The following is an 18,444-nucleotide window of genomic DNA, read 5'->3' as shown; positions in this document are numbered from 1 at the left end:
TGTTGCAACTTCTCACATCTTCTTCAACATTTACCATTTTCCTGTCTTGTCATGTTAACCAATCTTATAGATGTGATGTGGTATCTCAGAGTTGTTTTGATTCGCTTCTCTCTAATCAAAAGTGAATCAGAGCATTTTTTTCATAAGACTATAGATAGCTTTAATTTCTTCCTCTGGAAAATGCCTGTTCATATCTTTTGACCATTTATCAGTTGGGAAATGACTTGTATTCTTGTAAATTTAATTCAGTTCTCTTTTTGTTTTAAAAGTGAGGCCCTTATCTTAGACAACAAAAATTATTTCCCAGTTTTCCGTGTCCCTCCTAATCTTGGTTGCATTGGCATTGCTTGTGCAAACACTTTTTAGTTCAGTGTAATCAAAATTATCCATTTTGCATTTCATAATGTTTTCTGTCTTTTGGTTGGTCATAAACTCTTCCATTCTCCATAAATCTGATTGAAAAATTACTCCATGCTATCCTGATTTCTTTATAGTGTTAGGCTTTATGCCTAAATTGTGTGCCCATTTGAACTTTATTTTGGTATATAGTGTCAGATATTGGTCTATACCTAGTTTCTGCCGTATTATTTTCCAGTTTTCACAACAGTTTTTGTCAAATGTTAAGTTCTTGTATCAGAAGCTGGGATTTTTAGCTTCATCAAACAGTATAGCAAGCAATAGATTGCTCTAATCATGGACTTCTGCGTCTTGTATACCTAACCTAACCCACTGATCTCCCCCTCTTTATCTTAACCAGTATCAAGCATTTTTGATGATTGTGGCTTTGCAGTACAATTTATGGTCTTGTATGTTTAGGACACCTTCCTTAGCATTTCTTTTCATTAATTCCCTTGATATTCTGGACCTTTTCTTCTTTGAGATGAGTTTTGATATTTTTTTCTAGCTCTATAAAATTTTTTTGGTAGTTTAGTTGGTATGGCATTGAATAAGCAAATTAATTTCAGTAGAGTTGTCATTGTTATTATATAACCTTTGCTTATCCATGAGCGGTTGACATTTTTCCAATCATTTAGATCTGACTTTATTTGTGTGAAATATGTTTAGTAATTGTGTTCATATAGTTCCTGGTTTTGTTTTGGCAGCTAGACTCCCAAGTATTTTATAATGCCTACAGTAATTTTAAATGGAATTTCTGTTTCTATCTCTTGCTGCTGAGATTTGTTAGTAGTATATAGAAATGTAGATGATTTTTGGATTGATTTTATATCCTGCAACTTCACTAAAGTTGTTTATTATTTCAAATAGAGTGATAACTTAATTTTTTCTTTGTCTATCCAAATTCCTTCAATTTATTTTTTCTTCTCTTATTGCTTAAACTTACATTTCTAGAACCATACTGAGTAAGAGTGGTGATAATGGACATCCTTGTTTCACCCTTGATCTTACTGGAAAGGCATGTCACTTATTCCCATTACATATGATGCTTGTTAAAGGTTTTAGGTAGATGCTACTTATCATTTTAAGGAATGCATCATTTATTCCTATTCTCTCTAGTTGTTGGTTCTTTTATAGGAATGAGTGCTGTATTTTGTCATACTTTTTTCTGCATCCATTGAGATTATCATATGTTTTCTGTTAGTCTTGTTGTTGATATGATCTATTATGTTGATAGTTTTTCTAATACTGAGCCAGCCCTGCATTATTGGTATAAATCCTGCCTGATCACATTGTATTGTTCTCGTGATTAATTGCTGCAATCATTTTGCTAATATTTTATTAGGTTTTCCTACTACTTTGGTCATGACTTTTGTTGCCTTTGCAGATTTATCAATGTTCCTCTCCCTATATCTTTACCACAGTAGTTCCCAGGACTATATGGCTCTCTCATGAGCCTCCTTTATCTTCTCTCTATTCCTTATTTAAAAAAGAAATCCATCAGTTGCCATGGGTTCAGTTTTCATCTCTATGCATTTGATTCCCAAGTCCATCTCTCTCTCTCTCTCTCTCTCTCTCTCTCTCTCTCTCTCTCTCTCTCTCTCTCTCTCTCTCTCTCTCTCTCTATCTATCTATCTATCTTTCTCTCTCTTTCTCCCCTTCCCTTCATCCTTAGATTCACTCTTTCATAAATATCTGCTACCTTTAGCATCTTAAGCCTGTAACCTAACTTAAGGCTATAAGACATCTTAAGCCCTTAAGCATTTCAGTTTCAATACTTCTAAAACAGAACCAGTGTCATTCTCTCCCATCTTCAACCTTCTTCAAAATGCCTTCATTTCTCCCTGTGTCCATAGTTATTTTAGTCATCAAAGTTCACAATCTTTGAGTTTTCCCTGGCTCTTTACTTTCTCTCACCTTTCCTCTCAACCCATATCCAATTAGTTGCCAAATTTTGCTGATTCTATCTCCATATCAGCTCTTGAATCTGTAACCTTCCCTTCATATACACAGGCCTTTCCTGTGAGTCCTTGCTCGTCATCATCCTTTCCCTAGACTATTGCAATAGTTTTTTCATTAGTTTTCCTTTTTTCAGTCTTCCCCCTTTCTAATTCACTTTTCACACAACTACAGAATTGATTTTCTTAAAGCATATCATTCTTTTACTCAAAAATCTTCAGTTTTTTTCCATATTTCATATAGGATAGAATATAAACTACCATGATTTAAATTTTAAGACATTAGTACTTTGGTTCCAACATATTTTTTAAATGATTTCACGTTTTACCCATTTTTGCTGTATTATTTCCAGAAAAACTGTCTTATTTGCTCTTCCTCTACTCAAAATATCTATGTTTACAGTGCTATCCCCCATTAAATAAATTCTCTCCATGCATCTCTTTCTCTTTGAATTGCTACCTTCTAACAAGGTTAAATTCAAGTGCTTTCTCCTACATAAAAGACATTCCTCATGCCTCCAGTTATAATTCCCTTTCTCTTCTTCACATTTATTTGTGATTAATTTTTATATAATTTATATTTATTCATGTATATACATGCTATCTTTCTCAGTAACATGAAATCTCCTTTAGAATAGGGATATATACATACATATTTATTTATTTATTTATTTATTTATTTATTGTTTGTCTTTTAATCTGCATGCCCAGAACAATTCTTTGAACATAAGAATATATGAATAAATGCTTATTGAATTGAATTGTGGAGTTGACTTCAATAAAACTTTGGTAATTCATTGAGTTTGATAGATAAAATGAAAAACTCAAAGAAAACATTAAGTTTTAAAACATAGCAGATCTGGTGAATGCCAAGACCATTAACACAGATTGTAATGTCATGAGAAGGGAATAGTTTGTGAGAATGCTATCAAAAGTGGTCTTGGAGAGACTGAAATTTAGATGAAATTTATATATTTTAATCCAAGTGAGATATCTCATAGGCAGTTTTATATGTAAATCTAAGTATCAGTTTAGAGATGTAGATCTGGAACATATGTGCATAGGACTACTAGTTTAAGTAAATGGAATGAATTAGATTGCCAAGGGTGGGGGGCATACACATGAAAGAGAAGGGATGTTTTCTATGTGGGGCGTATATATATCAAAGAGAAAGGATGGTGAAGAAACAGAAAAAGATTCTAAGATAGACAAAGTGATCAGAAAGATAATCAGAGAAATAAGAGAGTTTGTGTCCATGAAGAGAATAGATAAGAACTTAGTATGAGGCAGTAGCTAAAAGAGGCAAATATTTAATGCACAACAAGGAGAATGAATATTGGAAAAATAATATTAGATATAGAAATTAGGTCATTGATAAATACATGAGAGGATAGCAGTTTCAATAAACTCTTAAGGGGAGGGATGGAAGAACAATTGGAAATAGTTACGTAAATTCTAAATGAGAAAGTGAAGTCATTGTGTAGAGACATCTTTCTAAAAAAAGTTTAGTAGTAGAGGGGAGGCCAAAGATGGGGATTCATTTTTTTATTAACTAGTTTACACTATCATTGCAGGGAATATAGAAACAGACTTTAAATTTCTAAGTTAAGTGAAAATGGGATATACATACATATATGTATATATGCATCTATATATATACACATATATGTTTATATACATATATGTATGTATGTATAGTCCCTTTAACTTATTAAATATTTCCGTAATAACCAAGGACATGATTTTAATACACATAGGACAAATTAGAATGTGGCATAAAGAATAGGAAATGAGACAATACCAAAATATTCCATCAGGGTCAAAGTTATTTCCCATCACTGGGAAATAAAAATCAAAATAACTCTATAACAGCAACTTCAAGAGCCTTGCTCAGCATTAGATTAAACCTTGCCTTCCCTCTGGCCCATTTTATCAGATAATTAAATTAGATTCTAAACAATTAATCTAAACATTTTATGTAAATATTTCCTAACCATCTCATTTTAATCTCTTTTGTTTCCATTACTTTTATTTATACCCCCCCTTTAGCTTTCATTCCATTATAATAGAAAAGGAAACTATCATATATATTTTTTTTCTTTCAATAAAAAATATTTGGCACTTTTTTCTTTTTATTTTTTTTACTTTGAAATTTTATCACCCTTTCAGCATTGAGCCTGTGAATCAGAGCCCCATGGGGGTATCTCTTTTTTTTTTTCTAAAACTGCTAAAATCTTCATCTTCTATTAGTCAAGGAACATTCTATTAGTAAGATGTCAGTTACTAAGAAAGCCAATGTGATTTGTGGGAATTAAATTTAAAATCTCAACTATTTCCTTACCCTTTTTCTTCTAATCACATTCCATTGAAGTTTTGATCTTTAAAAAATTAAACTATTTCATGCAATTTTTCATGAGAGCACCTGAATATATACCAAAATTTTCATCTTACTTTTCTCTGTCAAGCTTGTTAGGTTTGCACAATGGAACTTCAATAGGTAGAAAAGAAGAAAGTATTTCATAGTAGTTTAAAGTCAGAAGAGGCTTTAGAAGGTCTTAGAGTTCAATCTCTGACTGAAAAACTAAATTTTCTAATGAACACAATCATTGGTATGTGGATGTATGTATATATGTGTGTATACCTTTAAAGTTATAGAGATTCAAAGTTAACAAAACACTTTTAAAAACAAAACTAGTGTTAAAGTTGCATAAATATAACTTTTCAAAGGCTTATTAACTTCAAATCTGAAGAACTCTAGAGGTCATCTATTCCAGCCACTCCATTTTACAGATGAAAATGAGTGTAGAGAGATCATGATTTATTCAAGGTCACGCAGCCAATAAATGACAGGGCTAGAATATGTTCTTTTTACGCTTAAGTCTTATATTTTTTCCCACTTACAAGTCAAGAAATTTTTTGACATCTGCTTTTAAAAGATTTTGAATTCCAAATTTTTCTCCCTTTCTTTGTGTCTTCCCCTCTTCTGAAAATGGCAGGAAATTTGATATAGTTTATACATATGCTGCCATATGAAAAATGCACATTAGTCAGTTGTGAAATAAAAAAACAGACTAAAAAGACCTCCAGAAAATTCAAGTACTGTTAGGATATTATATTTTTTCAGTTATTTTAGATGGAATTTATCTTTCTGTCTCTTGCTGCTGGACTTTATTACTTCGATAAAGAAATGTTGATGATGTATATGGATTTGTCTTATATCCTGCAACTTCACTAAAGTTCTTAATTATTTCAAGTATTTTTTTTTTAGTTGATGCTCTAGGGTTTTCTAAGTATACCATCAGATCATCTGCTGATTTTGTTATTGATATGATCAATTATGTTGATAGTTTTCCTTATATTGAGCCAATCATGTATTCCTGGTATAAATCTCACCTCATAGTGTATAATTCTTATGATATATTGCTGTAATAGTCTTGCTAGTATTTTGTTTAAAATGTTTGCATCAATATTCATTAGGGAAATTGGTCTATACTTTTATTTTTCTGTTTTAGCTCTTCCTGGTTTAGGAATAAACACCATATTTGTGTAGTAAAAGGAGTTTTGTAGGACTCCTTTTCCACTTATTTTTCTAAATAGTTTATATATTATTAGCATTAATTGTTTTTAAAATGTTTGGTAGCATTCACTCATGAACCCAACTGGCCCTGGAGATTTTTTTCCCTAGGAAGTTCATTAATGACCTGTTCAATTTCTTTTCCTAAGATGGGGTTATTTGGGCATTCTGTTTTCTGATCTGTTGATCTAGATAACTTGTAGTTTTGTAAATATTTATACATTTCTCTCAGATTTTCAGATTATTGAAATATAATTCAGCAAAATGTTTCCTAATGATGGCTTTAACTTCTTCATTGGTGGTGATTTCACCCTTTGCATTATTGATTCTGGATGTTTTGTTGTCTTCCTTATTTTAATTAAGTTAACCAATGACTTATGTATCTTATTGGGTTTTTTTTTTTTATGAAAGAGCTTTTAGATTTATTTATTAGCTAGTCTTTTTTAAAATTTTGTTAATGTCACCTTTGTTTTCAGGATTTCTTATTTGGTGGTCAGTTGGGGAAATTTAATTCTTTTTCTAGTTTTTTAGTTTCATGCCCAGGTGATTAATCTGTTTATTATACTATATATTATATTATTATACATTATAATTACATATATATTATAGTTGTTGATATAAGAACTTAGAGAAATGAAATTTCCCCTAAATATTGCTTTAATTGCATCCCATAACTTTCAGTATGTTGTCTCATTGTTACCATTCTCTTTAATGAAATTATTGTTTCTACGATTTTTTCTTTGACCCACTTATTCTTTAGTATTAGATAATTTGGTTTCCAATTAACTTTAATATGCATTTCTACTGATCTTTTGAATGTAATTTTATTGCATTCTGATGAGAAAATAATACATTTAATATTTCTGACTTCTTATATTTGATTATAACATTTTTATCCCCTTCTATTTCCCTATTGGGCAAGATGGATGTCTATACTCAACTGATTGGGTATATTATAGCCTTTTTGAACCAATAATGATGATAAGAAGGTTCAAATGAGTCTCCTTACCCATTTTCCCTCCACTGTAGTAGGTCTTTGTATCTCTTCATGTGAAATAATTTACCCCAATCTACCTCTCCCTTCCTTCTGCACCCATTGTACTTCTCTTTCTCATGCATTAGAGTTTTTATATCATTCCCTCAAATTTACCTTATACCCACATCCTCTGTCTATGCATATTCCTTCTGTCTGTACTATCTGTGATAATTTCTTCAAAGATATCCAGATCCTCCTTTTGATTATGGCTTTCAGGTAGTCCAATGACTCTTATATTGTTTCTTCTGGATCTAATTTCTGGGTCAGTTGTTTTCCTTATGAGGTATTCACTTTTCTTCCATTTGTTCATTCTTTGGAATTTGTTTGATTTTTGATGTCTCATAGAGTCACTTGCTTCCACTTGCCCAATTTTAACTTTCAAGGTGTTTTCTTCAATTAGCTTTTGTACTTTCTTTTCCATTTGACCAATTGTACCCTGTAAGGAGTTATTTTCTTCAGTAGATTTTTGTATCTCCTTTTCCATTTGGCCAATTCTACTTTTAAAGCAGTTTTTCCAAGCTGTTACCTCTCTTTTCATATTTCTTTTGCCTCCTCTCATTTCTTTTCAAATTTTTCTTCTACCTCTAGTTATTTTATTACACACACACACACACACACACACACACACACACACACAGCAATCTTCATTGCATTACTAAAAAGCACTTTCCATTTTAGAAAAACTTTACAATGTATTCAGCTTCACAAATTGTTCAAGAGCTGGGAAGAAAGTTAGGAAATTAAAAAGGGGAATTTCTAAAAGAAATTTCTAAAAGAAATTTCTGAAAGAAAAACTGCCCCATCCCTTCCACCAAAATAAAAATACAAATGTCACTTCATTCCACTACTGGAGAAGAGGCCAGAAGCAGGCAGAACTCTGGCAACTTCACTATCGAACATGTCAGAGGCAAAAGAACAATCAAGATGGTCATCAGTATGGTCAATTATGCTGATTATTTCTGTAGTTATTTCTGCCTCCCATTTTGCCACCATAACCATCTCCTTGGTCTCCACCATAGCCACCACCTCAGTCTCTACCATAGTTGCTGCCACTTCAGTCACCACCATAGCCACCACCACCACCACTTAGGTCATCTCTGTAACTGCTACCATAGCCAATTAAGTCACCCCTGTTGTCACCACTTCAGTCACCCCTGTAGCCACTGCCAACACTCTAGTCACCTTCATAGCCACTACCTCCTTGGTCTCTGCCACCTGGCCTCTATAACACCTCTTGCCACCTTAGCCTCTCCCCTGGAAATCCCCTCTTGCAGGACAATAATACTCTGGTCTGAGTTCATTACACTGATTACAAGAATTCCTCTGGACAAAGTTCATATTTCCACAAGATGGACTGGGACAAACCCACTCATCACTTTTAGGGTCTCTAACTCTACTCTGAAAGTCTCCATGTCCTCTATACTCTCCACATGAACCTCTTCACTCACCTCAACTCCCAGGAACTTGGTTCTTCTAGTGGCAAAAGATGCTTTGATGATGTTGCCATGGAATTATTTTCCATCAAATCAGTCAATTGCAGTTTTAGCTCAAGAAGGGTCATCAAATGACACTGTTGCCTCTCCTTTTCATTTGTTCATGTCCTTATCTATATAAAGATTAATATCGGTTCGCCTCTCTTCTTATTTGTCTTAATAATTCCTGTTTTCTTAAAGAATTCCCAACTTGATCAGTTGATACCCCTTCTCCAAGTCCTTGAAAAAAGATTGTGTTGTTATCTGAATGAGCAGACTCTGAGTCAGCATCTGTTTTTGGTTCATAATACTTGTGGCCACCAAGATTTTTGAAGCCACCATGGTCACCACCACTTGATCCTGTCATAGGACCTCTTCCATCCTTGTCATATCCCTCATGTCCTCTACCACCTCCCTGTGACCCACATATCCTCTGTTATCCATACCTACTCACGTCATGACAGTCATCTTGTATATAGTGGCAGTCACTTTCCCTTTGTGAATGATAGCACTGCTGATTTTGATAAAGACTATTGCTGCTGATCATAATTTGACTGGTGTTGGTCATAGCCTGACTGCTGGTCATATGAATCTTGTTGACCACAGGCTGACTAGTCTTATGAAGGCGCCATTTCATCTTGGCCTCCCAATGAGTACATGTTTTGCTCTCCCTGGTTATTATAAGATTGTTGGCCATATGAACTCTGCTTTTGATTTTCATAACCACTGTAGGACTGTGAATAACTGAGCGACTCTGTCCACAACTTGTGTAGCTGTCATAGTTCTGTCCGTAAGAGGAATCAACCATTTCCCCATAGCCAGAATAACTTTGTGGTGTCTGTCCATAGCTTTGGTTGTTTAGATTGCCATAGAAATAGCTTTACTGATCACCCCTACACTGATCATAACTTCTAGCATCTGACATAACTAATGGCCATGGTGAGAAGTCCCCACAACCCACTGAGGACAATGAGGAAGAGGAAGAGAGTCAGGCAGTGCAGTGGCCAGAGCCAGACTCTTCTCGTGCTATTTTTAAGCTCCTTTCTGTATTCTTTCATAAATTTTTTCTGAGCTTGAGACCATTTTCAATTTTTCCTGGGGTTTTGTCCATAGGTGTTTTGACAGAGTTATACTCTTCTGAGTTTGTGTCGTAGTCTTCCCTGTCACCATTAAAACTTTCTATAGTCAGATTTTTTAAATCTTTTTTCTTTCTTTAAAATTTGATCTTTGCTCCCCAGGTGAAAGGGGCTCTGTCTCAGGCTTTTAGGGCCAGTGGTTGCAAGCCCTGACTGTTTACTTGGTGTAGGCTAATGCTACCCAGAGTTCCATGGTGCATCCTTATATCTGATGTTGTGCTAAGGGGAGTGGTTTGGGGATTGGCTGATGCTGCTGGAGGCTGTTAGGGTCTATCAGCTTACCTAATGCTGAGGTGGCATCTTAGTGCTGGTGTCTGTCATGTACTGAGGCTCACTGGGGTTTTTCTGTATTTCCTTGGGCTACAATGAAGCATGTAGATGTCTGGCCACTGGAAGATGTCTCTTTGCCCTGTGCTGTGTTGAAACACATGGAGATTTGACTACTTTTTGCCCAGGATTATCCTGCAGCACATGGTTGTTCTCAGAGCTGTAGTATGCCAGTTCCTTTGACTATACTAAGGCAAATGGGGGGGGGGGGGGGCTCATTGGTGTTTGCCTGCTCCACCACATGGGGGCTCAGGATCTCCTGCTGGTTTGCTGATGGTCCTAGAATGGGCTCCCTTTTTGCCCATATGAGACAGACCTTTGGCTAAAAGTCTTCCACCCCATATTTCTTCCTGCTCTGCTGATCCAGAATTTGTTCTGGGGCATTATCTTATGGTTGTTTAGAGGTAAATATGCCACAGTGATTTCCTGCTTACTCCATCACCTTGCTCTAGGAAATAGAATCCAGAGCCATAATTTGAATGCAGGTTTTCTGAAGGAAATCCAACTTTCTCTTGCAGCACTATTGAAAACTGAGGTTCAAAGAGTCTGCAATTTCTACAAAAGCAGTCAAGACTCCAAATCAAATCTTTTGACTCTGGTCAGTCCTCGTATTCTTTCTCATCTACCATGATTCTCTTCAGACAACTGGTGATCCAGCCTACCTTTGAACACCTCCATGAAAAAACTCACAGCATAACAAATCAATTGATTCAATTTTTGAAAGTTCTTGTTGTTGTAGGGGCCACCTAGGTGGTACAGTGGATAGAGTGTCAGACTAGGAGTCAGGAGGACTAGAGTTCAAACATAGCTTCAGACACTTCCTAGTAGTATAACCCTGGGCAAATCACTTAAGTCCATTTGCTGCAGTTCCTTATCTGAAAAATGATTTGAAGAAGGAAATGGCAAAACACTCCAGTATCTTGACCAAGAAAACCCCAAATGAGGTTACAAAGACTGAAAAGTGACTGAAAACAAGTGAAAAGCAAAATTTCTACAAGTTCCTTATATTTCACGGATTTGATTTCATCTGTGTAAGTATTGCTTAAGCAATGTAGATGACAACCCTTTTCAACTTGATGGTGTTAGGGGTTTTCATGGGACCTAAAAATGCCATTACTCTTGGTCAACCTAGAAGTGAGCTTTTGAGACTTGGTCTTCAAAGCATAAACATCATTGGATACTCAGAATCTTTCTAATCCAGTAGAAAGTAACAAAGTTTGTGTTTTATTTTTATAACCTTTATAAACCCAAGAAAACTAGTGATACTACTGGTTAGCAATTACATAGTACTTTAAGTCTCACAAAGCACTAAACGTCTATTATCTTACTTTGATTTCACATCAGTCCTATGAGGTTGGAATTTTTATTCCCATTTTATAGATGTGGAAACTTAGGCTACTTGAGATTAAGTGACTTCCCTAGGGTCACAGAGCTATTTAGTATCTGAGGCAGGATTAGAGCTCGGGTCTTCTTTCCTCTATATCCAGCCCTCTATCTAAAAGGTAATCTACATGCCTAGATACAGGATAGTTTTATATTGTAGCAGAACATGCCTACATTTAATTCCCTCTCACTTGTTTTAGGTTGTTTATTTTTCCTTTTTGGAATAAACAAATAAATCTAATTCTTTCACAAAACTCAGAAATATAGAAACAAATAATCTTTGAGTGTGATAGCACCTTAGAAATTCTAGACTGGTGCTAATGAAAACCTGACAGAGGCTGATATGAATTAATAGAATCACAAGTACAGGAAGAAGGACTTCATGCTCTCTGGTGACATAAAGGAGCACTGAAGGTAATCAGTCTGAATGACCTGCCATATACTATTAATTATGAAAATTGAATCATATTCAAACAATAACAATTTAATACATTCTATCTAAAGTCCCTACCCCACACCCATCTCTCTGTCTCCTGAGGAACATATCTTGATGGAAAGAAAAACAGAGCCCAAAGTGAAATTAAAAAAAAAAACCCAACAGCCAATCTAGTTGCTGTCTTCACAAATATAGTTATCAAAGAGGAAAATGAGAAAAACACTGATATAAATGAGCCAATTCCTGAAAATACATGGGTATGTATTCACATTATATTATAGTAAAAGAGCAAGATGGGGCACAGATGTATAAATCATTTTTTTTCCACAGGAAGGAACATATGAATTTGATTTTCAAAGCCATTTAGGCTCAGATCTCCAAATAATGAACCAGATAACATATTCAGTACAATATATAGGGTGCTCTAGTAAACATAGCAAGTCCTTTAATGACTTTGGCCCCAGGTCCCTCATCAGTAAAATAACAGATTGATGAAGTTGGATTAGACCACAGCTGTTAACTCAGAGCTGACTATAACAAATTAAAAGAAAACTGCTTGTAAAGGTTTAACAAAATAAATGAAAATGAAACAAAACATAGATAATGTTAATTTATGGTTTTCTCAGTTAATATATTACCAGCAGAAATCTGTTTCAATTTGATGCCACTGGATAAAATGACCTCAATTGTTTCCTTCTACTCTTAAAGTATATGCAGAAGGGAAACTCATGATGTCAATAGAAGAAATAATGCGTCATCTTAACTTACTTTTCCAAATTTCAAACACTCAAAATTCTCCTTAGGATAAAGTAAAGCAGAGGAGTAAGGCAGGGCAGTGTTTGGTTCTCTTGGAAACACTGAAGCCAAGGAGGTTTTCTTATTGTATTTCTAGGTAGATAGGGGTGAAAGAGTAAAGACTGGTGGCTTTCAACTTGTACTATCTATCTATCTATCTATCTATCTATCTATCTATCTATCTATCTATCTATCTATCTATCTATCCATCCATCCATCCATCCATCCATCCATCCATCCATCCATCTATCCATCTATCCATCTATCCATCTATCCATCTATCTATCTATCTATCTATCTATCTATCTATCTATCTATCTATCTGTCTGTCTGTCTGTCTGTCTGTCTGTCTGTCTGTCTGTCTGTCTATCTGTCTGTCTGTCTGTCTGTCTGTCTATCTTTCTGTCTATCTGTCTGTCTGTCTATGTATGTATATATGTACACATATGTATATGTGTGTACATATATGTGTGTATATATATATATATGAAGAATTTTTTTCAGGTTTTGAGGTTATTTCAGTTCTGTCAAACTCTTTGTTATCACTTTTGGGGTTTTTCTGGTAAAGATAATGGAGTAATTTGTCATTTACTTCTCCTACTCATTTTTATAGATCAGAAAACTGAGGCAAGCAGGTTTAAGTAGTAACATAGTATGGTAACATAGATAGTAATTGTCTAGCATTTGAACTCATGGGTGTGTTTGTGTGTGTATGTATGTATGTATGTATGTGATTCAGCAATAACAAGAAATATTTCCTCTGTCTTGAATACCTACTGTAAATCTGTAAGGCAAATCTATAATCCTATCAAGTTTGGGAGGGCCCTTGGAGACAATTTTTTCCAACCTGCTTATTTTATATATAGGGAAACTAGAGAGTATAAAAAATTTGCCCAAGGTCCCCTAGAGAATAAGTGGAAGAACTAGTATTCATAACCAGGTGCTCTGATTCTGAATTTACATCTTTTAGGGGCATGTTGCTTTTATTTTTTATTTTTACGCTCTACCACATAAATCTCTCAGATTGCATGTTTGGGATGTAGATTCCCTTGAAGGCTATCTATGTTGTTTATTGTAACAACTACTTTTATTAAACAACCAGTAGAAAGTTAAGGAGAATGTACAGTATGATTTCCCTAAACTCTAAATTTCCCTCAGGGACAGACATTCTGGTACTGATCTTAACATTGATGAAATCTATAGGGGAAAGGGGCATATTCACTTTAAAAGTCTCTGTTGTTAGAGAGTAATGTCTAGAGAATATAGCTATATCCGTGTCTCACACTCTGATTTCCCTTGAGTTGATTCGTTCCTCTGTGGAATTTTCTTCTCTTAAGTCATGTACACTCGTATCATGGAAGGTAATTTCTATTCTCTGATTACAAACAAAGCTCAAATTCTATTTGATGGCATCAGAGGAAAAACCCATATCATAAATCAACCTGCAATCTGAAAAAATGGCATTTTAATATGATTTCCTTATATTTGAATTATGTCTGTATTTCCTATTTTATACCTTGGCAAGTATTTTTGTTGTTACCATGGGTGAGAGAGAAAAAATCTAGCTCTTTCTGTTCTTGTTTTGGGAGTAAAGCCATCTCTTATAGCAGGAAAGTAATGGACCAAAAACATTTTGTCAGTGTTCCCAAGGAAAACAAAAGATCATATTCCATAAAGACAATGGAGAGAAATTTGCTTCGTAAGAGAAGCAGCTGAAGAATTTCCAGTAGATATTGACACACTAGTGTTTGGTCAAGTTGTTCAACTCTATCCAGGATCTCAGCTGTCAAGTAGACACTGGGTTAAAAGAGAAAGTGACATATAAATTATGATTGAGTGATAAAGATGAAAGCATATTTAGGCTTTCTCCTCCCATCTTACACCTAAAAAATGATTTTGGAAGCTAAATATAAACATATCCTACAAATTATTCTATTAATTTACTAATAACTAGCTTGTTTTCATTGTTTGGAAACAGAGAACAGGAAAATTTACAGTGTATAAATGAGGGCAAAACTCTCACAGACTGTATTTATAGCTGCATGTACAAAAGCTACTGCTTATCTAGATGAGATCAATTTATAAAAAGTAGAAAATCCAGGATAATACAGTTTTGTTTTGTCTTGTCTCCAGAGCCAGCCTTATGTAGCTAGTGCTAGTTAAAGCTTATCTTTGGTGCCTTTTTCTTCCTTTATCCTACCACACCCTTATCAGTGTTCACTTTCTCAAAGGTTAAGTTCACAACATTCATTATTTACTCATTCATTCTGGAAAGGGCTTCAAAGCATAAAAAAAAGCATCTAGAAAGGGAGAGAAGCCAGAATGTCTTGGATGGTAACAAAATTAAAGAGTACAAGTGAATGAATGAATTCATTTCTACAATTAAGGATTAGCTGATGTATATTTTCATTTTAAGAGTATGTTCATGAATAAGGAGAATTTTAACACAAAAGAAAGTATTGCAGACCTCAGTGGAAGATGAATTTTGGTCTGTGGATTTTATGAAATCTTCTCCGCATAATTAATTTTATAAATTGACAGGAGCTTGGCACTCAGTAAGTTTTTAAAATTTTTTTGCACTTGATATTACTTATTTTTTTCCAATTACATGCCAAGAGAGTTTTCAATCTTCACTTTTATAAGATTTTGAGTTTCATTTTTTCTTTCTCTCTCCCTCCCCTACCCCTTTCTGAAGATGACAAGTAATCTTATATAAACTATACCTATACAATCATATTAAACATATTTCCACATTAGTAATCTTGAGAAAGAAGAATCAGAACAGAAGGGAAAAAAAAACTATGAGAAAGAACAAAACAAAAAGGCAAAATAGCATGCTTTGATCTGTGTTCAGACTCCACAGTTCTTTCTTTGGATGTGGATAGCATTTTTTTTGTCTTGAGTCTTTTAGAACTCTTAAATCATTGTATTGCTGAGAAAAGCTAAAAGTCCATCAAAGTTGAACATCACATATTGTTGCTGTTACTGGGTACAATGCTCTCCTAGTTGTCTTCACTTTGCTCAGAATCAGATCATATAAGTTTTTCCAAGTTTTTTTTTTTTTCTGAAACCCACCTGCTCATCGTTTCTTATAGCAAAATAGAATTCCATTACATTCATACAGCACAACTTGTTCAGTTAATCTCTGATTGGTGGGCATCCCTTCTTAATTTTCAATTCTTTGCCACCACAAAAGAGCTGCTATAAATATTTTTGTACATATGTGTCCTTCCACCTTTTTATGACTTCTTTGGGATACAGACTAGTAGTGTTATTGCTGGATCAAAGGGTATGCATTGTTTTATAGACCTTTTGATATAGTTCAAATTGCTTTCCAGAATGATTGGATCAGTTCATAACTCCACAAACAATGTATTAGTGTTCCAAAGTTTCCACGTCTTTTCCAACATCTGTCATTTTCCTTTTTCCTCATATTAGCTAATCTCAGTGTAAGATGGTACCTAAGAGTTGTTTTAATTTGAATTTCTCTAGTAAATAGTGAAGTGAAGCATTTTTTTATATGATTATAGATACTTTAATTTCTTCCTCTCAAAATTGCCTTGTCATATCCTTTGACCATTTATCATTTGGGGAATGACTTGTATTGATGTGAATTTGACTCAGCTTTCCATTTGTTTTAGAAATGAAGTCTTTATCAGACACACTGACAGTATATATTGTTTCCTGGGTTTTCTACTTCCCTTCTTATATTGGATATATTGGCTTCATTTATGAGAAAAATAAATTTAATGTAATCAAAATTATCCATTTTGCTTTTCATTATGTTTCTATTTTTTGTTTGGTCATAAAGCCTTACCTTTTCCTTAGATCTGACAGATGTACTATTCATTGCTTTCCTAATTGACTTATGGTATCACCCTTTATATCAAAATCATGTACCCATTTTGACCTTTTCTTGGTGTATGGTGTAAGATGCTGATCTGTGCCTAGTTTCTGCCACATTTTCCAGTTTTCATCAAACAATGAGTTCTTATTCCAGAAGCTACAGTCTTTAGGTCTATATGACATTATAAGTCATTGATCCCTGTGTCTTGTTTACTTAATCTATTCCACTGATCTAGCCCACTCTATTGGCCACTACCAAGTAATTTTGATGATTGCTGCTTTAAAATATACTTTTATATCTATTATGGTTAGATCACCTTCCTTTGCATTTTTTTCATTAATTTCTTTGGACTTTTGCTCTTATAGATGCATTTTGTTATTACTTTTTCTAGCTCTATAGAATAATTTTTGACATTTCAATTAGTATGGCACTGAATAGGTAAAGTAATTTAGGTAGAATTGTTATTTTTATTATATTAGCTTGGTCTACTTATGAAAAATGATATTTTTTCAATTATTTACATTTGACTTTATTTGTATGAAAAGTGTTTTGGGATTGTGTTCATATAGTTCCTAGGTTTGTCTTGGCAGTTAAACTAGCATATGCTTTATATTGTCTACATTTACTTTAAATGGAATTTCTCTTTCTATCTCTTGCTGCTGTGAATTGTTAGTAATATATAGAAATGTTTATGATTTAGGTTTATTTTATATCCTGCAACTTTGCTAAAGTTGTTAATCATTTCAAATAGTTTTCCAGTTGATTCTTTAGGGTTTTCTAAGAATACCATGATATCATTTGCAAAGAGAGATAATTTTGTTTCCTCATTTCCTACTTCTTTGTCTTCTCTTATTGCTAAAGCTAACATTTCTAGTTACAATGGTGATAATGCACATCTTTATTTCACCTCTGATCTTACTGGGAAAGCTTCTACCTTATTCCCATTGCATAAAGGGCTTGCAGATGGTTTTAGATAGATGCTTATCCTTTAAGGAATTCTCCATTTATTGTTATGCGCTCTAGAGTTTTTAATAAGGAATGGGTGTCAAAAAGCTTTATTCTGCATGTATTGAGATAATCATATGATTCTTGCTAGTTTTGTTATTGCTATGGTGGATTATACCGATAGTTTTCTTAATATTGAATCAGTCCTGCATTGCTGGTATGAATCTCAACTGGTCAGAGTGTATTATCATAGTGATAGATTTCTACAATCCCTTTGCTAATATTTTAGTCTAAATGTTTGCATCAATATTCATTAGGGAAAGTACTTCTATCATTTTCTTTCTTTATTTTGACTTTTCCTGCCTTAGGAATCAGCACCAATTTGTGTCACAAAAAGAACTTGGAAGGACTTCTTCTTTGAGTATTTTTCCAAACAGTTTATGTAATGTTAGAATTAATTGTTCTTTAAATGTTTTGTAGAATTCACTTGTAAATCCATCTGGCCCTGTAGATATTTTCTTAGAGAATTCATTTATGACTTGACAAATTTCTTTTTCCTAAAATGAGGTTATTTGAATATCTTATTCTCTCTTCTGTAATCAAAGCAATTTTTATTTTTGTATGTACTTATCCATTTCACTTAGATTGTCAGATTTATTGGCATAAAATTGGGCAAAATACCTTCTAATTATGGTTTTACTTTCCTCTTCATTGGTGAAAAATCGATCTTTTTCATTTTGGGTGCTTGAAATCTATTTTCTTATTTCTTTTTTTATTTCAAATTAGCCAAAGCTTTATCTATTCTATTGTTTTTTTAAACCAATTTTTAGTTTTATTTATTAGTTCAATAGATTTTTTTAACTTTCAATTTTATTAATTTCTCCTCTGATTTTTGTAAATATTAATTATTTCTTTGGTGATTTTTTGATTTATTCTTTTTCTAGTTTTTTTAGTTGTATATCCAATTCATCACTGTATTCTTTCTCTATTTTATTCATGAAAGCATTTAGAGATATAAAATTTCGCCTAAGAACTGTTTGGCTGCAACCCATAAGTTTTGGCATGTTGTCTTATTATTGTCAATCTCTTTAATGAAATTATTTATTGTTTCTATGATCTGATGTTTGACTCACTCATTC

General features: G+C 33.7%; 1 pseudogene; it reads right to left on the bottom strand.

Moving 5' to 3' along the window:
- Positions 1–8,138: 8,138 nt before the first annotated feature.
- LOC140512361 (TATA-binding protein-associated factor 2N pseudogene) lies at positions 8,139–9,361 on the bottom strand (annotated as a pseudogene).
- Positions 9,362–18,444: the final 9,083 nt, after the last annotated feature.

The sequence above is a fragment of the Notamacropus eugenii genome, chromosome 6, assembly GCF_028372415.1.
Source record: "Notamacropus eugenii isolate mMacEug1 chromosome 6, mMacEug1.pri_v2, whole genome shotgun sequence".
NCBI lineage: Eukaryota > Metazoa > Chordata > Mammalia > Diprotodontia > Macropodidae > Notamacropus > Notamacropus eugenii.
This window is presented reverse-complemented; position numbering and strand designations above follow the sequence as displayed.